At 46.1% G+C, this 27,724-nt stretch overlaps 1 pseudogene; it reads left to right on the forward strand.

Annotated features, from left to right (window-relative positions):
* The first annotated feature begins 984 nt into the window (after positions 1-984).
* The window catches only part of LOC111175455 (traB domain-containing protein pseudogene), a 75,067-nt pseudogene continuing 48,327 nt past the window's right edge, over positions 985-27,724 (forward strand).

The raw sequence follows: 27,724 nt of genomic DNA on the forward strand, positions 1-27,724 counted from the left end.
AAGCACGTGCTCTCGCTGCTTCTTGGAGGAGGCCTACATGTGATGTTAGGTGTACTGCATAGTAATGTAAGTCAGAAGGGTATTGTAGCAGAGCCGTTCCTCTGCAAATTATGTTCCCTTCAGAGAAATGTTTCCTTTCTAATTCTGAATCCAGACTGCCCTGTGCCTGTACATTTTTGCATTGGTACCAAGATGGTGAAGTTTTTCTTAGTGCCCTTGTTGGAAGTGAAGGTGGAGCTGGGAAAGTGGAGAGCATAGAAGGGCTGTGTAGCCTGAACTTCTGGGCACTGCCAGGGAAGGAGTGGGAAAAGGTCTGGACTGGCCTCAGCCGGCACAACCTGGTCCTCCCAGAGACCCGGATTTTGGGAAATGTGCCGTGGGATTCTCGCAGGGTTGTCTTGTTGGGGACCTGGTGCCAGACCTCACCCCTGTGGGTGGGTAGGGGTCCCCATTGTCTACCATTTTGGGATAGGGTTTGAGGACTTGGGATGCAGATCTGTGCTTGGAGAGGAAGGGCTGGCCAGCATTCAAGCAGGGAGCCAGTCCCACAAGACGTTTTGAGGTCAGGTTTGGGCCTGGATGTTCCAAGGGTGGCCACTACTAGAAGTAGCTCTAAATTGTGCATAGATAGGCCTGTGGTGTCTCTCTAGTTTTTATTTATTTATTATAATAAATAATTTATTTATTAATAAATAATAAATTATTTATTATTTTATTTATTTATTTTTATTTTCTTTTATATAAAGGAAGTACAGTGGGCTGTACTTCCTTTTCTTTAGTCCCAAATCTTCAGTAAAGTCCTGCTAAAGTTCTAGCTTGTTCGCAGCAGTAACATAGGTAATCGGCATTAGCAAATTGGGGGAGGAGATGACCCAGGTTCAGAAGAGCAGTCAATTCCCGAGCAAGGGCATCAGGGGCGGCCATCCTGTGGCATCAGGCAAGGTCAGCTGAGCTCAGCAGCCTCTTGACTTCACTGGAGGCGACATGTCCTGGAACACCCTGGGCTGTACCTGGGGAGACTCTCGGAAGGAGCTGGAGGACAGGTTGAGGGGTTCATTTCCAGCAGTGAGGGGCGTGTTCTCCCAGATTAGGCAGGAACAGCAGTCTGTCACCCTTCATTTCTTTGCCTGCTAACCCAAACCACCCGGCGATGATCTGTACTTCCTTTTGCCTTGGAATATTTCACTGTCACCTTTCCCCTGGTTGACAGGCTGGATCTAAATACATTTAAAATCTGTTTGGCCTATTGATGTTAGACCTGACAGAGAGCACTTGTGATAAATAAAACCACCTGCGACAGAGTGTCTGGAGCAACCAAGCCCTTCAGCACGTGTGAACAGGCGCTCAAGGCCAGGTGCCAAGGGCTCATAAGGTGGAGGGAGGAGGGGACCTCTCAGGACAAGCATCCCTGGAACACAGGCCCGGGGTGATTGTCATGTTGGTGAGAGGGTGTTGAAAATGAAGGTGGCTGTGCAAAGTTGCAATGGGAGAGGGTAGCTTTCTCTTTCTTACTGAAGCATCTTCTGAATGTCCACTTTTTGAGCTTGGCAGGTAACACCTATTTTCTAGTTCCCATCATTCAGTCAAATCACCAGGGCTTCCATGAGCTAAACTCCCTGACTGTGCCTGCTGTTCCTGGTACCGGATCATTCTCTGTGGGGGAAATGGGATCTGGGTAGGAACTAGCTCTGTGTAGCAAGGCAGTAGATTAGAAGCAAGTTCTGTCTGAGAGGACCTACGTGAGAAATAATCACAGAGGAAAGGGTGAGAAGAAACTCTAAGGAGAAAAACATTTAGTGCATGAACCAAGCACTTCGCACACTTCTGGAGCCCTGAAGGCACCATGTCCTTTGCAGAGGGACTGCATGGATCAAGCAGCACTTTGTTTGGAAAATTCAGATCAACAGCCTGCTTTCAAATGACTTGGAGCCAGATGCCTGTTGATGTAGAATGTCTGCCAGCTGCTACCTACAGGTGATTTGCATGGGTGGTTCCTGCCCCTGGGTGGGGCCTCAGTGCTCTCTCCATGACTCTGGGTGACTCTATTCAAGAAGATCCCCAAAGCATAAAAGGAGAACAGGACTAATGGGCTGCAGGTCATGTGGTTTGGAGAGAGCCTGGTGACCTAGGGCAGTGGTTCTCTCTCTCTCTTTTTTTTTCCCCATTCTCCTTTATTCCACAAACACCTAGTTACAAGTTGCATAAATCAAAAAATAAAGGCAGAGAAGGGTGTGGGGAAGAGTTTTGTGATGTGTAGGGGGTGGGAAGGGAGGAAGGGGTGGGAACCTGTCCTCTCCCTGCATCCACACACAGCCCTGGATTAGGGCTATGGCCCCTGCAGTGGGGAATCTGAGGATGAGCTAGGCAAAGAGTAGCTGAAGGATGGAGTAGGCCCCGAAACCCAGAGCTCACCCCAAAAGCCCCTTTAATGCATGGCAGGGGGAGAATGGGGAAGGTGAGGGGGTTCAAAGAGAGAGCAGCAAAATGAAACAAGGCAGTGGATACAGGAGAAGCGGAATCATCATGGGAAGGAGATTAAAGAAAGAAATAGTAGGTAGAGGGTCAGTGAAAGGCGGGGGCAGCAAGCCCTGCCCCTTGGAGCTGGATTGCTTGTGATTTCAGGAGAAGGAAGCTGGCCAGAGCCCAAGGAGAGATTGGCAGGTCTCCTCTGCCCCCAGAGCAGAGGAGAGATGTTCTGGACTGCTGTGAGGCTGATGTCCTTTTCCTTGAAATAAGGCAGACAAAGGCAGAACCTATGACTTTTCCTTTGAAAAGGAATTGAGTTTTCCAGGGGAGGACATTTAATAAGTTTCACTCAGGAAGTCTCTGTTACCAATAAAGACTTAACAAAGTTAATTACACTAAACAGCAATTATCATGTCTCCTCATTGTTCAATTATCTGCTGAACTGGTGTTTCCTGATTAATTTTCTGATTAAAATGTATTAAACTAAAAAAACCAGCAAACAGGCCTTGGCAGGTTCCCAAAGAAGGAGGGAAGCTGCAGCTGGCTCTGCAGGGCAGTGGGCATCGGGGCCACTGAGGTTGGATTCCACCTTCCCAGGTAGGGGCCCAGGGCAGGTGAGAGGGCGAAGGAAGGGGAGGTGGCATCCTGCCTGCCTGCATTCCCACAGACACAACTATCAGTGTCACCACTCAGAGTCTTCCCTTCCCCAAACCTGGGCTTCCTCCTGGATGGGGATGGCATCTTGGCAAATGGCACCTACCTGGAGGTGTCCTGCAGAAACCTAGGAGTCACTCTCCATCTCCCTTGCCCCCTCCTTACTGTTCAGGATGTATTATAATCATTTCCTTATAAGTGTCCTTAACTGCCTTCCTAGCAAAACCTCCATCCTGGCTAACTCCACTCATTGGTCCTCCATGAACTCGCACCCCTGAGCATTGCTATAGAAACCCTATAACCCTGCTGAGCGGTCTCGCTCTGAATTCATGACCACAGACCTCAGATAGGCACTCGACACTGCCCAGCAATGCCACAACACTGCCTCCCTGTGTTCCCTTTCCCACTCGGAGACAGCAGCCTCTCTCTGCTCAAACCCCCAACCCTCCCCCATTTCGTCACTGTCAGCTCACGACCTTGCCTTACACTTCACTGAGACAGAGAAACAATAAGACGAGAGCTCCTGTACCTTCCCATCACTACCTTGACATACCTCCTCCAATTACAATGGAAGACGTGTCCCTACCCTTAACAGAGGCTGACCCCTCCACGCGGCCCTGGATCCCGTTCTTTCTAACCTTCTCGAGGACTTTGTTCCTGTAAATATCCTCTCTCTTTCCTGCATCGTCGGTTTCTCCCCTCTCAACTGGATCATTCCCATTAGCATACAAAATGCTGTAGTACCTCTTATCTTAAAAAAAAAAAAAGAAAAACTCCCTTCAAACAGCACATAGATCCTATAGTTATTCTTTTGAATGTTGGATGCACTTCACAATCATAAAAAATAAAACAAAAGTTCCTTCCCCTGATCCCACATCCCATCCCTGTGTTGCCCATTTTCCTACCATCCTTTACAGCAAAGTTTCTCAGAGGAGTTGTTTGGATTCATTGTCTTCATGCCCACATCCCCTGCTCTCTCCTCCACATACGTGAACTTGGCTTCTGATCTCCCTAGGTCACTGAAATTGCTCTCATCGCAGCCAACAACCCACACGTTTCCCAATCAAATGGCTCTTTCTCTTTCTCCTCTTACCCAAGCTCTCGGCAGCATAACCACTATCACCCGTTTCTCCCTGAAATGCTGGCCTGGTTCTTCTCCTACCTCGTGATCTACTCCTTCTCAGTCTGCCTTGCTCTCCCCTCCTCAACTCCACGTTGAAACCCTAGGGATTCTGTACTCTCTTTTTCTCCTCTTTCTATGCTCTCTTTAGGTGATCTCATAAGACTGGCTTCAACACCATGGCTTTAGATACTTTCTCTAAGCTGAATGACTCACACATTCTTATCTCCAGCCTAAATCTCTCCCTTGAGCTCCAGTGTGAACGTCCAACTTGGAATTCCACATTTCCGCTTGGTTATCTAATAGATATTTCTAACTGAATCCATCCCAAAGTGAACTGCTGATCTCCCTCCACGCCTAAACACAACCCCCCAACCCCCAGTTTCTTCACATCTCAGTAGATGCCCCCATTGTTTGCCCAATTACTCAAGCTGAAAACGTGGCATCTTTCTTGAGTCTGTTCCTCCTCTCCTACGCACATCTAACCAGCAAGTGTTACCTCCAAACCATATCTTTATTCCGGCCACTCCCCTCCATCTCCACTGCTACCATTCCAGGCCAAGTCATGTGTGTTCTTGCCTGGACCGATGTCTCCTAACATTGGCCTCTACTCTGATTCCTATAGAGCCCTGTCCCCATAGAGCACTGTATCAGTTATCTATTGCTGTGTAACAAGTCATCCCTAACTTTAGTGGCATAAAACAATAATCATTTTATTTGCTCACAATTCTGTGAGTCAGCAGTTTGGGCCAGGCTCAGCTGGGTGGTTTTTCTGCTGGTCTGACCCAAGGCCACTCATTCCACTGCAGTCAGCTGACAGATCAGCTGGGGCTGGTTGGAGTAGGGACAGTCAGCTGGGGCATCTTTTCTCTACTCTATGTGGTCTCATCCTCCAGTAGGCTAGCCTGAGTTTCTTCACATGGTAGGGTGATTTGTGCCTGAGTCTTAATTTATAAAGATGACTGGGTGATGACATGGAGAAGTCAGTGCCATTGAAAGAATAATTTTTTTTTTTTTTTTTTTTTTGCGGTACACGGGCCTCTCACTGCTGCGGCCCCTCCCGTTGCGGAGCACAGGCTCCGGATGCACAGGCTCAGCAGCCATGGCTCGTGGGCCCAGCCGCTCCGCGGCATGTGGGATCCTCCTGGACCGGGACACGAACCCATGTCCCCTGCATCGGCAGGCGGACTCTCAACCTCTGCGCCACCAGGGAAGCCCTGAAAGAATAATTTAAAGTTACAGTTTCGTTAGAAGTGAGAGGCACAGCACTCCATGCAGGGCCACAGGGAGAGGCACCAGTGTCATTCAGGAGGCAGAAAGGAATGCAGGGAAGGTGTCAGCCACAGCCTTTATGGAATTTCTGCAGGAAGCAAGGCCGGCCTGGGCAAACAGTTTAGGATTGGCTGGTTTGAATAATTCTAGCAGGCTTTGAGGCATAGGAGCTGTCTTTACTTGTCTGGTAGCAGGTCCTGGTTGATTTAGGACAAGGGGAATATTGGCCTGGTATGAGAGTTAGATAAAGGAGGTGGTTGGGGTTATGGACTTGGGACTGGTTGGTTTATAAATGAAAGTCGGGCTCACCGACAAGTTGTTTACTGTCTAGGAATTAGCCAGCCCTGGGAGGGCAGTCACTCCCCAGCCAGCAAGGCCCTCTAAAGATGACTAGACCTCATAAAATATAGAAAGTAATAAATACAATTAGTACACAGGGTGACAAGATGCTAAGGGTGGAAGGAAACTGTACAGTTTCTTTTGAGGTTTAGCTTTGGAACTCACAAACATTTCACTGCATTGATCAAAGTAAGTCATAAGCCAGCTCAGGTTCAGGGGAGATGGGGAAACAGGCTTCTCCTCTTGCTGGGGGAGTGGCAAATCACACAGCAAAGGGATGTGTATACAGGGATTGGAGGAAATTGGAGCCATATTTTGGAACATTTTACAGGCAGCCAGAATGATGTTTTAAAAGTAGGAATCAGAGAATATCGCTGTCCTACGTAAAACACTCTAATGGCTTCCTTCCTGCTGCTACTGAAATAAAAACACATGGCCCTGCAGGCCCTCCATGATCTGGTCCCTGCTGACCTCTTTAGTTTTATCCATCACCCCTAGCCTTGGTTCACTGTGCTCTGGTCACACTGGCCTCTTCTCTACTTCCTGGATGCTCCTAGCTCATTCCAGCCTCAGGACCTGTCCCTCTGGAAAGCTGATCTATAGAACTTAGCCATTTTGGTTCCTTCATCCCTTTCTTAGGTTTCAGCTCAAGAATAGCAGCCCAGAAATCCATTTCTTAACCTGTTAACCAAAATCATCTTTCCCTACCTCTACCATGAAAGCCTCTCTCTAATGCATGGGTCCTGTGTTATTTTTCTTAATTATAATGGCTAATACTTACATAGTGCTTACTACGGGCCAGGCCAGTTTGAAGTCCTTTACGTACATCAACTCATTGCATCCTCACAACCATCCTGTGAGGTAGATACTGTTAACACCTTCATTCTGCAGATGAGGGGACGGAGGCACAGAAAAATTCACTTGTTCAAGCTCACACATCTTTTTTTTTTTTTAAAGTCTTTATTGAATTTTTTACAATATTCCTTCTGTTTTATGTTTTGATTTTTTGGCATGGCTGTGAGGCATGTGAGATCTTAGCTCCCCGACCAGGGATCGAACCTGCAACCCCTGCATTAGAAGATGAAGTCTTAAGCACTGGACTGCCAGGGAAGTCCCTAAGCTCACACATCTTTAATCATGTTTGTTTTTGTTTGCTTCTTTATTTTATTATTCTTTTTTCACCATAAGTTTTACGGGGATAAGACTTTGGCTCCCTTGTTCATTGCTAAATTCCCAGTGTCTAGAATGGTGCCTACTACAGAGTAGGTGTTCCATAAATATTTGTTGAATAACTGAATAAGCCTTCCAGTCCAATTTGTTGCCAAATCCATCTATAATATTTCATAAACATTTCTTAGTTTTGGCCACATTTCTCTATTTCCACCTCATAAGTAAAGATAATCTCTTATCTGGTCCTTGTACCAGCCTATGTAGGCTCAGTCCCACTTTCTCCAACCCACAGCAGAGTGAGCAAAGCTGAAATAAAAAGCGAGGCAACGTTCTTCTGCTTAAAAACCTCTCATAGCCTCTGATTATCATCCCAGCAAACGTAATGCTCCTTAGAATGGCCTACATGGGCCTCCCTGATCAGGCTCCCTCTGCTTCTCTCCCAGAACTCCTAGCACCAAGTTCTCCACTGCTTCCCAGACTTGCAGACTTCTTCCCACACACGTCCTTGTGCGGGGTGCCTTTCTTCTCTTTCTCCATGCAGACCCCTGTTCATCTTTTGAAACCCAGTTTAAATGATCCTTGTTTATATTCACAGGCACGTAGTTTGTAACTCGCTTCTCCATACCACAGATATTCATCCATCCATCCAGCAAACATTTACTGAAAACAACCTGTAGAAGCTCAGTCTACGGTTTAGAGAAGTGCAGTAATTTTTTTTTTTTTTAGTACTTAGCCATCTGCATGTTTGTTTCTTCCTTTACATTGAAAGCCTCATTTGCATTTTTTTTTTTTTTTTTTTTTGCGGTACGCGGGGCTCTCACTGTTGTGGCCTCTCCCGTTGCGGAGCACAGGCTCCAGACGCGCAGGCTCAGCGGCCATGGCTCACGGGCCCAGCCGCCCCGCGGCATGTGGGATCTTCCCGGGCAGGGGCACGAACCTGTGTCTCCTGCATCGGCAGGGGGACTCTCAACCTCTGCGCCACCAGGGAAGCCCCTCATTTGCTTTTATATCCCTAATGCCTAGCTTAATAAATGTTTGCTGAATAAATGAAGATAATTATGAAACAAACCAGCACAGACTATCGAGGGACAATTGGAGCAGGCCTAACCCAGTGTGGGAGGATCAGGGAAGGCTTCTTGGGAGAGGTGATGTCTGAGCTGAGATTTACTTTTTTCTTGCCTTTCTCCCTCAGATTGTGAGCTTCCTAATGGCAAGGGTTTTGTACCATTCATGTTTTTATCTGGGCCAGCATGTGACACAGTGCACATATTAATTAACTCAATACTCTTTTTTTCAATTTTTCTTATCACGGGAAAATACACATAACATAAAATTTACCATCTTAACCATTTTTAAGCGCACAGTTCAGTAGTATTAGGTACATTCATATTGTTGTGTGGCTGTCACCACCATCCATCTTCAGAACTCTTTTAAATGTTGCAAAACAAGAAATAATTTTTGAATTAATGAATGAATATTCTTTGTTGCGCTCCCTATTCCTTCATGCCTATCCCACACCCAGTATTTACAGTAGCTCAATCATTCAATTTACCCATAACACCTCTTGTCTAGAGTAAGACCTAGCCACACTATGCAAAACCAGACCACGTGACTTAGAAATCTACCAGGAAGGATCAGATTCACACTAGAACCACGTGCACTTTGCCTTTGAGCTCTTCATAATTCAGGATGTCTCCTACCCCCAGACCTGGGAGGGCTTCATCTTACCAACTCTGCCACTGAGTTGGAATTCTAAATTGGTCCCTGGCATCTGAGCCCAAGTGTTCTAATTGTAATGGGAAGGCAGATTAGTTGCATGCTCACCCCCTTCCCCTGCTTCCTTCCTCCCTGTGTTAACTGTGTAGGCATCTGTCTCCCCTGCCAGCTTACATGCTCCTTTGAGGCCAGAGACCATACCTTGGGCATGTTTGTATTCCCCACAGTGCCTGCCACATCACAGGCAGACATCAATAAAGGGTTGTTAAAGAAAGAAAGAAAGAAAGAAATAACCCACTCTGAATGATTTATCCTAATTAACTCATTGGGAATAGTTCCCTCAGGATGGATTCAATATGTGGTTTCTCACATCTTCTAAAAGGCTTACCCTTTATCTGCACCAAATTATGGTCATTCCAGGTTCTATATCATTGGTCTCCATAAACTACCCATGCAGGTCTCTCCAATCCGAACTGTAATAACCGGCTGGACTCTGCAAGCCGAGGGCCCTCCTGGGCTCCCAGCTTGATGCCTGGGCAGGAGTTTTGGCCTCAGTGACTCCCAGAAGTGATACTGCATTGTGACTGAGATACGATAGTGTGATGGTCGTAGGCTAGGAACTCAGGACAACCTGAGGGTGTTCGGTGCACAGGAAGGCTTTCTTACCAGGGGCCTTGGCTGTAAACCCAGTGTGATGCATGAGTCAGCAGCCTTGGCAGTGAGGGGCCACCTCTGCCTTAGCTATGTGGGCAGCAATGACCTAAACGTTTTGTCTGCTTCATTTTCTTCTGCCCAAAGCTTGGACCCCCATCTCAGCTTCTATGATTTCAGTGGGGGGACAGATTAGTCCAAAGCTTCAGAGTCAGGGAGTGGAACCAGAAGAAGGATTGAGAGAGGATTTACCTTGGTGCTTAGAGCTGAGCTCGCCTAGATCACCCAAGGCTTTTTCCCCTGGGACGTTTCCTTTGTACCCCTCTTACCTACTCTCATAGGAGAAGAGAGAACATCCATAAAATGACCACACCCATGTTTGCACAACCCCTTTAAAGCCCCATTCAGTGGGACTATGGCGGTCCTGAATTTGAACTCTGCTGAGCGACACCCCTCCTCCAGGAGGTGGGGAACCAGGTGGATGGGAAGGTACAGGTTCTTTGATCTCTCCCTAGATCCCAGTATCTTCCTTCCCACCACCTCCAGGCCCTGGGCCCAATTCAGTTCTGAGGAAGGGGACTTGAAGGAACTCTAATTTAGGGTTCAGTATCTCAAGGACTCAGTCCAATCTTGGAGAGAAGCCTTCTGCTTAATCCTCAAACCAAAGCCCTCCTTTGTACCCCTGGTATCTAGGGCTTAATTTGCTCCTCCCTCCTCACCTTATGTTCTTGCCTTGTACCCCAGTCCTACTAACACTGAGGTCTTACCTGGTTCAGACCATCTTTGTAGGTATGGGATTCTGTCTCTGAGCCCTGGTCTGTGGGGCCTCAGTCTTCCTTACTCCCTGCCAGGTTCTTTGCATTGGCCTGTTCCACTCACCTCTGAAGCACTTATTTTTGCCTAAATCCTTTTGCAGCTGAAATTGCTTGGAAAACTCTTCATCTGTTGATTACTTGTTAGCCCTTCTCTGGATCCTGGGGCACCCCTGGCAGGGGTTGACTTATTTCAGTCAGCTTCAGCTGGGCTCAACTTCTGGCCCTGGCCACATTCTAGCTGATATGCTGGGTCTTCAGGCACCAGCCTCTCCTGGTCCCACTCAAACCCCTGCTCCCTTGTTTCGATCGATCTTGCATGAAGACCAACTAGGTCTAGACAGAACTGCTTGAATACTGATCACTGCTATACTGTTTAGTGTCACCCAGATGGCAGCTTAAAATAATGAAAAGCTTTGGTTTTTCCCAGCCTTATTGATTTACTCTCAGTCATTAGTCCCCAAACAGAAAATATTTGAGTGGATGCAGATTAAATCATAATAGGAGAGAACAGTAATGGCTCCATGTTCAATGGAGTGAAATATGATTACCCTCTGTTATTTCAAATTTATGTTTAAATAATTGAATTGAATTTTTAGATGACCTGGATATATCTACTCCTGCTACGGTGGTTTTGGAGGCAAACAAGTTTTCTTTGCTGAGGACTGGTTTGCTGAGTATAAGTAAGGTTTAAGAAATGATTATTTTGTTTATTTGTGCATTCATTCATTCATTCATTATGCATGCATGTGTTCATGTATTTGTTCACTCTACCAGACACCCCTGGAATGCCCAGCATGTCCCGGACACTGGGCTAGTTGTTGGCGATTTGGAGGTAGGTCAACAGTGGTGCCAACCTCAAGGAGCAACTGTTCCAGAAGAAGAGGCAGATTATTACAATGCAACATGTACGGTAGGCAGCCCCTCCAGTGGCCCTCCATGGTCCCTGACTCCTGTATACATACCCTTGTGTACTCCCTTCTCCTGTGTGCGGGCTGGACCTAAAAGTGACTCACTTTTAACAAATACAGGAAAAGGGATGGGATGTTACTTTTGTGACCAGGTTACAGAAAGGCCCTGGCTTTCGTCTTGGGCTGCCCTCCTCCCTCTCTCCACCTCTTGCTCTGAGGGAGGCCTGCTCTATGGATAGGCTCATGTGGAAGGAACTGATATCTCTGGCCAATATCTAGTGAGGACTTGAGGCCTGTCAACAGCCACAGGAATGAGCTTGGAAATGGATCTTCTGAGGTCTACCAACAGCCATGTGAGTGGACTTGGAGGTGCATCCTACCCCTCTTGGCTGCAGCATCCCGAGACACTTAGCCAGATGCTCCGAGCTAAGCCACACCCAGGTTCCTGATGCATAGACACTGTGAGATAATGAGTGTTGTTTGCTGTCTTAAGTCACTAAGTTGTGGGGTAATTTGTTATGCAGCGATAGGTAACTAATACAACATGATGCTTTGCTCAAGAGATAAAGCATGTATTGTAGGAGTACCGAGGTAGGAGTGATTAAATCTGCATGGAGAAGTTGGGCAAGGTTCCCCTGTGATTGGAATGGTCCTCTAGCTAGAGATGGTTACGGATAATTTGTGGTGATTCATCCTCCCCATCTCCTTTCTTTTATCACCACTGCACAATCTCCCAGCTCCTCCCTGAGAGTTCTTCTCACCTTGCGAAGTAACCCGGCCATGCTATTCCATAGATCCGGGCTAACACACTATTGGTAATGGACTAAGAGAGATGCTTCTCTTCCCACACCTCTTTCAGCCACAGCAGGCTGGCCCTGTCCTGGCTATCTCAACTGGATCCCAATCCTGGCTGCTTCTCCCCTAAAACGGGCCTTAGACATTTCATCTTTCATTTACGAAGTCTCTGCTCAGCACAGCTCGGCACATCTCCCTGTGCCCTCCTCAATTAAAAATGGCACAAAAGTAAAGGAGACACATAGCTCTTTGAAAAAGCTTCTGGATCCAAACTTCTTAATGAAGACAGAATATAAAGGGCCTGTCTTATCTCTCCGATGCGACTCCCATGTGCTGTAATCAAACAGAATTAAATTAAAAGCAATCAAGTGGTGAGTTGGCATGGGGGCCTGCGGCACCAGTCTTTCATCTTAGCCATATGAGTGCTGTCCTCGAGGAGTTGGGGCTGCAGGCAGCAGAGCGGTGTGGGCCCAGCGCTGGGAGGGAAAACCAGCTCACCCAACAAGCTTGCATTGCTGGAGCATGACCAGTGCTGATGGAACAAGTTGGATCCGACTCAGAGAAGCATTTCTGCATTGTTCTGGGTGAAGGGTCTAGACTAGTTTCTCAACCTCTCAGGCTATGGACATTTGGGGTTGGATACTTCTTTGTGGTGGGGGGCTGTGCTGTGTATTGTAGGGTGCTCTATCCATTAGATGCCACTAGCACCTCCCTAACTATGCAGATCAAGAATATCTCCAGACATTACCAAAAGTCTCCTGGGGTGGGGTGGGGAGAGCAAAATTTCCCCCAGTTGAGACCCACTGGGCCAGACTAGAGTCCCCTTCAATAAAGGTGCATTGAGCCAGCTGGACAAGGATACCTTTCAGTCACTGTGGACCCTGGGGCACTAGGGTAGCTAAATGATGACAAAGACTCTCTGGCCTGCAGTCACTTGGGAAATACTGTTATCCAGGTGGGGTCCAAGAGCCAGCTGCGTGGAGGCAGGCAACGTGAAGCCTTGAGTCTAAAGAGGGATGGTCCCCCTTTAGACTGACATAAGATGCAGAAAATCCTTCCCACAGTCAATATTTTATAGTCATTGCCAAGAATTGCACACTCTCCCTAATGTCAGTCATCTTCTGACACTGTGATATTTCCCAATACACAGCAGTGGATAGGGGTGGTGGGGTCGTGGTGGTGGAACATCAGGGGACTTTCATGCCCAATTTGGTGATGTTGGTTTTTACTGGTCCCCTTCTGTCTCTTTGCTTACAAACATCTCATGAGATCTTGGGATCTTTTGCACCTGTCACACCTGAAGGATATGAGCTTTGTTAGACTTTTTCCACACCAAGGGTATGACCTGGACAGTCCCTTCTTGGTCCAGCAGTAGTAAATTAAGTGAATGAAATCATATATAAGAACCAGGAGGGAAGAGAAAAGCACAGTAAGGTACCAAGGGAGTGCAGGCTTTCACCCAGTGGCCCCGTTTATTAGATAAAGAAAGACAAAGAGTTGAAACATTGCTTAATGCAGGATGGCAGGGGCTGCAGCATTGCCTGGTTGTAAAGAACAAAGGAGGAGGAGTTTTCGCTCAAGCTTGTTTGGTGCTGCTTCAGTGGAGTCTATTATAGCTTCCCCCTTCTCATCGATTATCTGTCTTCTTAAGCGCCCCCATCAGACTGGGGGGAATAGTGGAGTACTATGTACGATAAAAAAATAGTACGATACAAAAAATAGACTTGTTTATTGCCATCTTTGTCTTTGTTAGATGTCTCTGCTTGGGATATCTTCCTGTTTCCTCTCCACCCAAGCTTTGAGAGACTTTGTAGTATATTCATTAAATGTGTAGACCTTGAGTTAGACTCCTTGGGTTCACATCCTACCTCGGTCACTTACATGAAATAAAATATATAAAGCTCTCAGCACAGAGCCTGATATGAAATCAGTGCTCCATAATGCAGGCTGTGACAGTATTTACTACCTCCGTGCATCATTTTCTTCAAGTGTCACTATTCACTTCTTCTTTTCTTAAATTTTAATTTATTATCTAATTTTTAAATTAATTTTTATTGGAGTGTATTTGTTTTACAAGGTTGTGTTAGCTTCTACTGCACAGCAAAGTGAACCAGCCATACATATACATATATCCCAGTATTCACTTCTTTCAAAAAGTCTTTCTTGAGGAACATCAGTGTAGCCCTCCCTGACCCTGCTCACTCACAGGTGATAAAACCTCACCTGGCGAATCCCATCGGAGTCTTCTCAGAGTGTCTGACCCAATGGGTGGGCCTGGGATGACTAGTGCTTTCTGCCTAATTTTGTCTCAGTATGCAATATGTTTCGCTGAGTTTCCACTGAACAGGGCTGAATCAAAGCTTTCCTTAACATCAGTCATGTACCATCCATCTATCCATCCACCTATCAATCCATTCACTCAATCATTCAGCAATATTTTGAACACCTATTATGTGCCAGGCACTGTGCTTGGCGTTGGGTATACCAGGCTGGACAAGACAGACTCTGTCCCACCTTCACAAAATCATTGTCTAGGTGGGAGACAGACACTTATGCAGGCAGCTGTGATACAGAGAGGCAAGCGTTCGGATGAGGAAAGTACAGGGTGCTGAGATAACCTAAAAGCCTGAAGGGGAATCTCTTAACTCTTCCTTAGAAGATCAGGGATGACTTCCCAGAGGAAGCAAGGTCTAAACTGAGACTCAAAGAATGAGCAAAATTTAGCCAGGTGAAAGGGAATTACAGGTAAAGAATGTTTCCGTTGAGGAAACTGTATGTGAAAAGATACAGAGGGGAAAGAGGGAATAGTGTATTGGAAAGCTGGATGGGAGAGAGAGAGAGAGAGAGAGAGAGAGAGAGAGAGAGAGAGAGAGAGAGAGGGAGAGGGAGAGAGAGAGAGAGAGAGAGGGAGAGAGAGAGAGCGAGAGAGAGCGCATGCACATTGGAGGTGGAAGTGTGAGATGAGGCTGGAGAGGCAGCAGGGGCCAGGATATGCAGGGACTTATATATACTGTCTTTAGAAGGTTGGGCTTGCACATCATAGGCATGCAATAAATTTTTTTTGAGAAAGTGAGTGGGAGTGTTTCAGTGGGGGAATGGCATGATCAGATTTATAATTTAGAAAAATCACACTGGCTGCGGTGTGGAGAACGGAGGAAGGCTGGTTTGTCACCGCCACGACAGACAGTCGGCCTCACTTCTCTTCCCAAGCATCCCACTTCTCACCTGTGCTGGACCCTCTGCCTAGTTCTTGTCAGGGCCCCTGCTGGGGGCTGGACTCTGTCTCTTATTCTCAGCTCTTGACTCAGGTCTTGCTCAAAATGGATAAGTGACCTGGAACTAGGGTCCTGCCACTCCAGGGTTAGTCTCTACCTATAGGGCGTCTCTGTTCACTCGATTGGGTCTCTTGCACACTGAAATTCTTGGCTACTGGTCTGGCCCAAGCTGGAGATGGCCCCACATCTTTGGACAATACAGTTTGGACCTTTTAGTATCACTTCGTGGGTAGCAACAATTTCATTCATTCATTAATTTGTCTCAAGCATTTACCAATTATACACTATGTCTGCAAGGATGTATCCCAATGGATACATCAGTGATAAGCAAAGCCAACATGGTTCTAGAGATGAATCTTAAAAATAAAGTGTTCTGTGATATAAAAAAGATTAAGGTTCCCACTTTGAGGGTAATAAGGGGAACTCACCTGCTGTCTTCCTCTTGCTCCTCCAGGCACTCCCTCCACCCTTCTTACCCTGGTCTCTGCCCTGGCTGGCTGACCTGGATGGACCACATCAATGGGCTCTCTTGTCCTCTGCTTCTAGTGGGTTCTGCCAAAGGAGATCTCCAGCAGGATATTAGAGAGGAGGATGAGGTTGGGGTATTGGTTCTCCTAGCTTCTCTGTGCAGAATCCCCCTGGGCTGGCTGCAGCCACTGTCCTGCTCCTTCATCCTTCTGCCCGAGTGTTTTTTCTGCTCTGTCCCTGTGATATCCCTTTGTCCTGCTCCGTGCCTTTATAAATACTCCTTTTATTAAGCCTCTTTGAATTATCCTTATGTGAGTGTGCCATTGTTTCCCGCCAGGACCCCGACGGATACAGATGGCAACAGAAAGCCTTTCTGAGGAAGTGACATTTAAGCTAGACTTGTAGGATGAGAGGGAGCCAGCCATGTGAAGAACGGAGGAGGAATGAGGCTCCAGGCAGAAGGAAGTCGCATGTGAAACTCTGAGGTGGAAAAGAGCTCGTCCTCATGTTCAAGGAGCAGAAGAGAGAGAAGGGCAGTGTGTCTAGGGCACAACAACAGGGGAAAAGGGCATGAGATAAGGTTTAAGAGTAGGCTGAGGGTAGAGCATCTGGAGCTTTGCAGACTGTTTAAGGTATCTGAATTTCACCTTGACCACAGCCAGACAGGCAAGGAAGTTCTTAATGTACCTCCTGGTCACCACTCCCCTCGTGGTAACCCTTACCAGAGATAAACATAGTGATAATGAACATTACTCAGTACGTTCCAGGCATTGGTCTAAGTGCTTAGGTGCACTGATTCATTTAATCAACAACTCTGTGGGGAAGGTATTGTTAGCATCCACATTTCACAGATAAAGAAACTGAGGTTCAGAGAGATTGAGTAACTTACCCAAATGCCACAGCTAGTCAATGGAACAGCTGGGATTTGAAATCGGGCCATCTGGGGCCAGGGCTTTGCTCTTAATCACTTTGCTATAACTCTATTAAACTCATGATTGCTATGTCCTCAGCCCCCACTGGTCCCTTATCTTACATGCCTCACATGTGCAGTGGTTTCCTGTATCTATCCATCATTTCTAGTGGTTTCCTGTATCTGTCAATTGTTTACTTAATGATGCATATTTATTCTGCCTTCTCAAATATATCATGGACTCCTTAAAGACCTTGGCGGAGTCTTTTAATTCTCCACTACCCATAGAACCTCGTAGAGTGGGGAGCACAAAAAAGTACTCAATAAGTGCACTTTGAATGCTTGATTTAAATTAAACAGTGGGTGTAAAGTAATAGTGCCTGGAAAATAGAAGGTGTTTAAGAGATGGAGTCTGTTACTGGCACTTATAAGAAGGAAGCGAGAAGGAAGGAAGTTAGTTTCCTAGGCAATTGTTAACCCCAGATCAAACATGAGATCATTGGATCACCACACTAGGTCATCTCCATGGTGCCTGCAGTGCAGGATCTTGTTTGAGTCCAGGACACTAAAGAGCAAATTAGGAGAAAACAGGATTGTTCTCCTAGATGTCAACTTAACATGAGTCTCTTCTTTCAATAACCCAAAATATATTTACAGGTTTGAGGAACCTCTTTATGTTCCAGCTGCATCCCCTCTTGGGATGATAAGCTCTACAAGCTTGCTCCCTGCTGAGTGAAGGTGCACTTTCTTTTGTGGATCCTGAATTTACCTCCTGCAAATTTCAAGTTCCAAGGTTCCTCCCCTCCCCATTCCTTTATCTTCTGCTAAAACAAGAACCTGGGGATAGATAAGCAGTTTCCTATGTTCTACGCCAGCCTTGCATCAACCCTATTGTTCATCCCAAGAGACCTGAAGATTTTCTGTGTTCTCATTTTCCTCCTAACCTTTCCTTTCATCTCTTTGGCATGATGGAGATAGTAGAATGGCCTTCTAAAAAGAACTTTCCTAAAAATGAAGGCAACCCAGATAAGAAAGAAGCAGAAAGTACAGTGCTTAAGCCCCTGCAACTGAAGCAGAGAAGCACCTCCCCAGGCCTCTGGTTCCCAGGTACCAAAAACACTGCGTTTATTTTCTAAGTGGTTGGCTTGCTGATTTCCACCTGATTTCTTGCCTGTCTTTTGGCCAGGTGGTTGGTTGCCAGGGATCTCGTTGTTTTCTTGAGTCACAAAGGCTTGTCTGCCGTCTTGTCTCCAAGCAAGATGTTTTGACAGAGGTGACATTTTGTTCATCCATGTTGATGTTACCATGTCAAAGTGGCTACATCAAATGTAAAAAAAGTATTCTTAATGACCAGGTAGTTTGAAATCCAGATATCTTTGAACCCTCTGACCCATGTATCTCTCTCCTTCTTGGAATTGTACCCCTTTCCTGAGCCTTACTCCATCTGAGTTCTACCCCAGAACTCTGCCTCTAGGCCAACGGTCCATCTCCAGGAAATCTGCCTAGTGTGGGTGCAGGAGGAGGAGTCACGTCGTCAAGCTGTGCCTCTCAGAGGGTGTGAGTAGGGTAGGCAATGAAGTAAGTCTTGTTGGGGGCCGGGTTGTAAGTTTCACATATTACTTGGTGAAAAACAGAAAGGCTAATTTTTTTTTTTTTTTTTGGTGACGTGAGGATGTCACCAGCTTCTAAATGACTGCATCCAAGTGCCCACATTAAAATTTCATTTGTCATGGAAACTGTGGTTCTCAACACTGGTTGCATTTTAGGTTCCTGTGGGAGTTTTTAAAAAGAGCAAACAAAGCAGTGTCTGCCTTCCCCTGTCTCCTGCTCCCTGCCCTCTGCCCTCAATCTAGGTAAATCAGAATCTTTGGGGGTGGGGACCAAGCATTATGATTTTTTTGGAAGAGCTAGGGTAAAGTACTGCTGTCTTGATCAAGTGTACAGACTTTCAACACGCACAGGCTGTCTCTCTCAGTCTGTCTTTTTCAGAATGTCTACAGCTCCAGTGACAGTCAATGAGTGGGGCTGAGGCCACGTTGAAGACTTGTCCAGGAGAATATTGATTCTGGGCCCTGATCAATATCTTCCATATTGGGTTTTTGTTTTTAATTTCTTTATTGTATTTTTAGTATCCAGTTCCATTTTCTGGAACTGACTGGTTTATGGTTCCTGCTAGGAATTCATGCCTGGCTGATGCCTGAGTTACAAGCCTCACTCAAATTTATTTATTACTTCACTCATTTATTTGTTCACTCAATCACTCATCCTCTAATTCACTTATTCTCTCCTCCACTCATTCATTCATTCATCCATTCCTCTGCCCATCCTGTCTACTTATCCATTTATTTACTCATTGGTTCATTCACTGATTCCTTCCTCTTATTTATTCAGTTGCTCATTAGTTCATCCATTTATCCATCCGTTTATTCTCTCGGTCATTTGCTCATACATTCATTATTTGTTGATTTATCCACTTTTCAGCCATTTTCTGACACTTTAGAGACTAAGGCTCCTGAGCCTGGCTCTAGGGAAATACAGATGAATGCACAGGCAGCAGGGCTGTATTTGGAGGCTGGACTTATTCACATTCTGGGGCCAGAGAATCCTGGCCTTTTGCTCTCCTTTGTTTTTGTTTTAATTGAAGTATAACATTGATTTACAATATTGTGCCAATCTCTGCTGTTCAGCAAAGTGACTCAGTTTTACACGTATATACATTCTTTTTTAATATTCATTTCCATTATGGTTTATCCCAGGAGATTGGATATAGTTCCCTGTGCTATACATTGGGCCCTTGTTGTTCATCCATTCTAAATGTAATAGTGTGCATCTACCAACCCCAAATTCCCAGTCCACCCCCCCGCCCCACTCCCTTGGTAACCACAAGTCTTATCTCTATGTCTCTTTTGCTCTCCTTTGTGATCAGACATAATGACTTTTGGTGGGAAACTTCTCATGACCCTACTGAAAAGTCTTTATAGTCTAGGGGCTGTCCCAGGACTGGACCAGAAGTTCTCCTTTGGACACAGGAAATGGCTCTGTAGCACTAGCTGGTGGGGAGTGACGGGTAGAGATGGGGGTGACATTTAGTGTTCCTGACTTAGGATAAATCAGCTTAAAGCTATGACTTCTTGAAATGGAACTTCCTTTTAAATAGTAATGAAAAGAACAGGAGAAGACATAATATAAGGGAATAAAATAGTCTAAAAATGACACAATACAAGGAAAATAGAGAAAGAACAAAAGAAAACTGCTGTAGTAAACACAGTATAGAAGATAACACAGGTACCAACCTCCAAGGGACCAATGGGACCCGGTGGGTGAATTAAGCATGACAAACCAGGTGGCAGGTGAGAGACAAGGTGTGCTATCTTTTAGAAGGGCAGAGATGTAGATTGGAGTTCCCTTCCATGCTCTGTGGTTAGAAAATCTGGCTGAGAGTTCTTGGGAGAAAGGTTCTACTCTTAATGCATGCCTTTGAAAGAGACATTTATTTATTCATTCAACAAATAACTGTAGAGCATGTGGTCCACTGCCTCCTTGCAGCTTACCTTATAGTGGAAAAGACAGACGCTTGGACAAGTAGTGACACACAGGGGTGATGAGTGTTATGAAGCAGAATATGTGGGAGCTATGGGCATGTCTACTGGGAGAAACTAGTCTAAGTGGTTGGGGAAGGTGCCTGGAAAATGTGGAGGTCCAAGCATAACTTGAAGATGGATGTATGCATAGTGCGGTGGGAAAAGGGTATATGGAGGCAGACGGTAAGAGAGAGCATGAAATGAAAGCTATCCTGTGTGGCTGCTGTGTAAAGCGCAAAGAGGAGTGTAGGGAAAAAAAGAGGCAGAGAAATTAGAAGTGTTCTTCCTTCATCCATTCATTCAGCAAACCATCCCTAAGCGTCTGCTCTTCAAGGTCCAGAGATGGGCGTTGGGAAGGTAAAGTTTCTGCCTTCAAAACCACCTACTGTCCAGGGAGCTCAAGTGGAGACCGCAAAGGACGGGTTAAGAGAATATTGTCCAGACGGTCTCTGCCGACTCACTGACTTTCATGCATAACTCCCTGCTGTAGCTGAGGGAAGCACAACCACTTTGTTTCTTGGGGTGTGTTACACCCGGGTGGAAATGCCTTAAAACTGTACTTTTCCAGCTAAAATGAAAGGTTTTCCTGATGAGCCACTAACTGTGTGGTGATTATTTCCTAGGAGGGAGCAGCAGGAGGAGAAGGAAGGGGAGGAATATGACAGGCATGGAGAACATGATTAGGTGGTCCAGATGCGCTACATGGGCAATGGAGCCTGTTAGGGCTGGTCTGGAAACATAGAAGGGGTGTTTGAATGTTGAGGTATTTATGAAGCTGAAGTGCCACCAGAGAAATCTGGGTGTCCTCTTCCCCCAAGATCTTCCAAGGTGGCATGTTTCTCGGTGAATTCACCCATATCTAGACTTCAGTCAAGCCTTAAACATAGAAACACAGTTTAGCGCATGCCCCTGAATTACTCAAACTCAGGAATGCCCGTGAACTTCATAAACATCTGATGTATGACATCAGACCTCATTGAAAAATATTACCACTTTGGGGAATGGTTACTCATAGGTTAACTAGAGCATCCTCTCTTTGTGGCCACGCCAAGTGAGAAGTGAGATTACAGTCAGAAGGTGCTTTTGTATATCAGTCCGTGTTCAATGATGGAAACAGAAACTCTGGATAGTTTAAGAAGAAAGAGATTTATTTATTATGAGGAATTAGGTACTTCCAAATTTGTCGGAAGAGTTGGAGGAGAGACTCTAAAATGGGCCTCGAGAATGACTCCCAGTAGAAGGGATTCATCAGGAGAGCTATCGCCTTTGACATACTCTGGACTGTGGGAGATCGGGGGTTGACCCTGAAATCACAGAGGCGCGGAGTACGTAGCGATATGATCCAGGACTCAGGAATCGCTGCTGCTGCCACGACTATTTCCTGGGCCCTGAAAAGTAATCTGAAAAACACCTACTGATGCTTCTAGCCTCTTGCTTGTCACCGGGAAGATAGTATCTGGTTTATTTTCATCTGCAAATATCTCAATGATACTGCCCAGGGTTCTCGGCCTTCCCTAATCAAGAAATTCAGGCAAGGCTTTATTGGAGCCCCTGCTGTAGCAGGGGGAAGCGAGAACAAGTAACAGGTTCCCTTGCTTGTTCACTCTCTGAAGTGGGGCGAGGGTAGGGGTGTGTCCAGGGATCTGGCCGGAGGGATGGGTTAGGTGTTTTGCCCACCCCTTAGGTGGTGTTGAGTGCAGGGGGCATGTGCAGTCCCCTGCTTTTGCTCCCGACACCCTGTTTTTGCTCCTGGCTCTTCAGAAGTGGCAGTTGAGGTTTTTGGTCTTTTTTTGTATCTTTTTGTCTATAATTTGCCCCACAGTTATTTTTAGTCCCTTATAGTTTCTTTGTATTTTGTAGCTCAAGGAGACGTTTGCCCAGGTGCAAAGCATTGCAGCACTGCAGCAAAGGGTCCCGAGTTCCAGCCTGTCTCATCACTTGATTGTTGAAACCCATCTCTCACCCAGAACCAATCTTCAAGGGAGTGTGGGAAATGTAAGTATATACATAAAAAATCTTTTCAGCTTCTCCAGTAGAGGAATGCCCAGTAGAAGGAGATGGGGATGGCTGCTGAGAGCCAACTGACCGTTTACATGTGACACGTGTGGAATTAGAATAACAGGATTTAATTGTGTGATTTGAAAGCTGCATGGCGTGAATCTGACGCATAATAAACAATTAACCTCTACATTTGCCACCCATATGCCATTGGAAACTGGAGGATCAAAGCCATGGAACATAGTGACCTGAGCCGTCGGGGCTCAGATGGACACGCCATGGTTCTCTTCTTGTTCTGTGCCTGTGGCTGACCACTTTGTGTTTTGATTCACAAATAGTTTCTTTAGTCACAACATCCCTGTCAGATCTTTAACCTGACTTTGCTGATTTCACAAAATATTTGTAGATTTATTTGTATCATTCTGTTGAATAAGTTATGATGACTTGTGGGATGTCATCATAAACGACTTCATTTCTGTCTCCCACTGTCCCAGTTTAGATCCATTCTGTGGGGCTAGTTCTCCTGCCTCTGGATGAAAACTTGACATCTCTGATTGTTGCTCAGCAAGAAAAAGTATTATGTATACTTTATGTTTCTACTGTATTTCTAACAGTGATTAAAATATGCAGCCCTGCAATTTTGCCTTAAAGATGCCCTCCACTGAGGCCTATTGCAGGCTGGAAGCTGTTGGGGAAGGGAGATGTATGACTGTGTTTTCTCTCTTTCTTCACCTAGTACTTCTCCTCCTCTGCCATCTTGCTAGCCATGTATGACACCTCCAGGATGGGATGGAGGAGTGCTAGAAGAGGTAAGGGGAGGAGGGACTGTTTCCATGGTGGTGACCAGTTTCAACCCTCTTTGGACTTGGCAGATGTTAAAAGTGAACTCTTTCTCTCCTGGGTGCTTTTGTGGGCCGTTGGAGATGGCCATCTCATTACTGGGGATCTTTCAGCCTACAGGTCTAGAACACATGCATCTCTATTTTGGCTATTTGCTTTCTCCTGGGAACCCAACAGTGCCTCTGGTTTCTCCCTTTGACAGGACTGACAGGACCTAAGATAACCTCCACACTGGCTCACTCTTGCACTTGACTTACATTTCTTTGCCTCTGTCATTTCTTTGCTTGGTGAACTCTGGGAGTAAGTTACTTCCCAAACTGTAGCTCTCTCCTTTGCTCTACAGGCTGCTGCAGCCAGCCTCTTGACATTTGGCTTTCTCAAGTGAAACTACGGGCATCCCACTTAAATTCTCCAAGTAGTCTCTCAAAGCCAATCTCTTGTCACCCTGCTGGTAGGAGGTAGCATCCGTGCACTAGTAAGACTAAACTAGGTTACTCTGTGTTAACAGCATCCAACCAAAATGACTTAATACCACACAAGTTCATTTCCTGCTCTCAGTCCCCCATGGATCCAGACAACCGTTACGGGCAGTGGTCCTCCAAGTGTTGACCCAGCATTCCAGGCTGCTTTGATCTATGGCATCTCCATGTCAAAAACGCTTCTACAAAAAAATTCTGGAGATGGAGGGTAGTGATGTTTGCACAACAAAGTGAATGTACTCAATGTCGCTGAACTGTACACTTACCAATGGTTAAAATGGTAAATTTTATGTTGTATATACTTTACTGCAATTAAAAAAAAATGTTGCATGGAGAAAAACGTTATTTTCAGTGAACTTAACTTTTGCTTCGTAAGAGAAAATAATCTTTCCTTAACTAGATGCTAGATATTCATTCGGACATTATCAATATTTTCTCTTTTCAGCACTTGGTGTAAATTGATGGGTGGAATAACCTTAATAGAATTAAATAATAAGAAAAAATTCTTCTACCATTGCCACAACAAGGGAAGATGGGGCTGGAAGGATGTGCATTGCCATGAAATTCATTGGCCAAAGCAAATTAGTGGTCATCCCTAATTTCAAGGGGGTGTGTGTGGGTGGGATACAATATCTCTGGTGCCCTGAAGTAGAGAAAAACCAAACACCAGTGAAGAGTAGTAGTGACTACCACAGCCTCCCACTCCTTCCCCTGGAAGGGGGTGGGATTCACAGCACAGTTTATCTCAAGAAATTCTTTGTTAAGATATTTCCCCCAAATCCAACTTTTGACCTGTAGGTACACTTGAATGTGAAACTTGTTTTGACAAAACCTCATTTGTTTCTAGGATGACCTATTAGGCTGCATGCCCAGCCCAGTACTGGGAATGCAGCAGATTCTCTATAGCTATTGTAGGCAAGAGGGAAGGAAGGAAGGATGGAGGGAGGGAGAAGGGGAGGGAGAAACAAACAGGAAAAAGGCAGGATGGAGTTGAATCAGGAAGCAGGGGAAGCAAAAGGGGCTCACAGGAGGAGATACAGACAGAAAATGAAATTCCAGTGTGGAGCCCCAAATTAGACAGGGACCCAAAATACCAGGGGCAAAAGGAGATCCACTATCTCGAGATGAATCAACTCAGGAACAGACACGAAGTTATGACAGAATGTCCAGGATGTGGTGACAGTGTGACAGGTAAGGCTCAGTGTTTCCTGGAAGGAGGTTTCGTGGGAAGGGGGAAGACAAGAGAGACAGCGTTTGTTGAATGCCTACTTTATGCCAGGCATTGCACCAGCTACTTCCTATAGGTTATCTCACTGAACTTTCACACTAACCCTGTTTATAAACCTGGGAAACTGAGCTCAGAGAGGTGAGGTAGCTTGCCTAAGGTCACACAGCTTATCAGTGCAGTTGGAAATCAGACCCGGGTGTCTCTAGCATCAGGGCTGTCTTCGTTCCAGAGGGCTCCCACTTAGTCCATCTCTGAGGACAGATGACTTCCCCACCCCTTTATCTCTCTCTCTCTTTTTTGGGAAACTCACTTCCAGATAGCCATTCTGCTAAGTGGATAGTATAAGCTGTTCCCTTCTTTGTTTCCTAACTTCTGAGACATCAATAACCGTTGTGGGAGGCATAAAACAACTTTAGGATACACCTGCCTGCCTCCACTCCGTTTATGCCTGGATTCAAGATTCCTCCTCTCACCCAGCCCCTGACTTAGCTCCCATGCAGCACCTCTGGGCTTTCTAAGCAGTTAGTTTAAAGGGTTTTCTGCAGCTCAGTTCTATTTTAAAGAAAGATACACACATCTGTATTTCTGCAGCACTGCTTGTGGTGTGCTGTCTGGGGGACCTCTGAGATGTGCAGGTGTGACCACGGTGACCGTGCGCTGAGTGTGAGGTATGTGTGTACAAGGTTGTTGACAGCTAGCGTTCCCCACCGTGGCCTTAGTCTAGCAGTAGCCTCGAGGGCTGGTCAACGTTCCAAGTGAACCGCTGTCAAGGAGCCCCCTCGGGTGTGAAAGCACTGTCATCGATGTTATGACTGTGGCTTTTCTGAGTTCCCCAGGGAAAATGAAATGGTGCCCACTTCACACAAGGAGATGGTTGTGTTTTGGCTTTGCTGAACCCTGCACTGCCCCTTCTGCCGCGGTGGGACATTAGGAAGACTCACATGCGCACGCATGGGCCTACCTGCCGAGGACCGGGTCTGAAGTCCACGCAGCCAGCGGTGCTGGTGGCCTGGGAGTTCTGCAGGGACCAAGCTTTCTGTGAATGCCCCCTGGGCACACGGGGGACTATCTTTCTATCTTAACTCTGCCGTGGCAGCGAGCATTTGTAGATCCAGTCTGCGTGAAATTTGGGTTGTATCAATATGACATTAGGAAGGTCAATTGATGCTTGGTGAAAATACACCACTGTAGTAGATATTTGATATTAAAATTTTTGCAATACCCCATCTCCTTCTTTTGTGAGGCAGCGCCCCCTCTAGGGAGCTCCCTTTTCCTGCCCCTGACTTTAAGCTACTCCCAATTCCCACTAGATCTTCTCCCCACCCTGTCTGTGTCCCAGGAAGCAGTTCAGCCACTGGGGACCACTGGCAGATGTGGGAGAGAGTGGAGAATACGGTTTGAACTGTTTCTTCAGGCGAGATTCATCCACATGATGTATTCTCCTGGGACTCAGAACTGAACACGCCAGCTTGAGCACTGGGGGTGGTGTTAATAGTCTATTCCAGGGGTTGGCAAACTACACCCGTGGGTCACATCCAGCCCACTGTGTGTTTTTGTATGACCCTGGTGCTAAGAATGGTTTTTACATTTTACAATACTTGAAAAATTCAAAAGAAGAATTGTTTGTTATATGTGAAAATTCTATGAAATTCAAATTAAGTAAAGTTTTATTGAAACACAGCTATGCTTATTTGATTGTGTTGTCTATAGCTGCTTTTTTTTTCAGAGTTGAATAGTTGTAACAGAGTTCATACTCTAAAATATTTACTATCTGGCCCTTTACCAAGTTTGCCACCCCCTGGTCTACTAGAGTGCTTCTCAAACTTTAGGAACAGAATTACCTGGAGGGCTTTTTAAGCCATAGACTGCTGGGCCCCACCTCCAGAGTTTCTGATTCTGTAGGTCTGGGGTGGAGCTTGAGAATTTACACTGTTGATAATTTCATAGCTGCTGCTGCTGCTGCTGGTCCAGGGACCACATTTTGAGAAGCACTGTCTACTGGGTTGGCTAAGGGAAAGCTGGACGCAGTGGCCTACAGTGAATGAGATCAAGGAGCCAGAACTTCTCTGGCATCCTTCACTGTGTGTGTGTGTGTGTGTGTGTGTGTGTGTGTGTGTGTGGTGGCAGGGGCTGTCTTGAACACTGAGGGATATTTAGGAACATCCTTGGCCTCTAGATTCCAGTAGCATTCCTCAAGATGTGACAACCAAAAATGTCTGCAGACAAATGTCCCCTGGAGGGCTCAGAACTACTGCTGCAAAAGGTGTCCGAAGCCTCAGTGAGATGGGAAGGGAAGAAGGGATCATTGATATGTAAACTGCTCACCCTCCCAGCACTTCCTACTCCCGACCACCCCCCCCCACCCACCCCCGCCCTGGCCCCTATAACCTGGGAGGGCCTGAAGCTCCTTTCACCAAAGTATTGAGAAATACATTGTCAACAGGCACCGAAATCCTTAGAGTTCTGTAGTTGACTCATCTGTAAGCTGGGTATGGAAACAGGATCCTTGTTCTTAGTGGGAATAATGGGATCCTAGCATTGTTGAAGCCGAATGGTGATGCTGAACCATCAGAGACAAGGTGTGTGCATTTTCCACAATAACCCAACATGGATATGCTTACCTGGAACTTTCATCAGGCTGTTTCACTTTCCTGTCAGGACAGCGACTTCTGGGAGATGGGGCAGGTGATAAACCCACAGACTTCCATGAATTCTGGTGTCCTCTGGCCAATGCACTTCCTAATACTTTGGTGAAACCAAAGCCCTCTCGTGGTTTGCTAATGCAGCGTGGCTGAGTAGGTCGCACAAGTATGGACTTGCCATTCCTCCCCACTGCACTTCTTCCAGAGCTATCATTTCTGGACTTAAGAATTGCTAATCTATCTCCTTGGTATCTTACACAATCATATCTCCAACGAGGGAACACTTTTCAAGGCTTCCAAGAAGTAAGACAATGGACTCAACCCATGGAATTCACTGTTCTTACCATGTGGCCCATCACCTAGAAGCAGTTGGCTTGACAATATGGTGGAGAGGTCT

The sequence above is a fragment of the Delphinapterus leucas genome, chromosome 1, assembly GCF_059928025.1.
Source record: "Delphinapterus leucas isolate spDelLeu-1000000601 "Yukka" chromosome 1, BTC_Dleu_Yukka2, whole genome shotgun sequence".
NCBI classification, from domain to species: domain Eukaryota; kingdom Metazoa; phylum Chordata; class Mammalia; order Artiodactyla; family Monodontidae; genus Delphinapterus; species Delphinapterus leucas.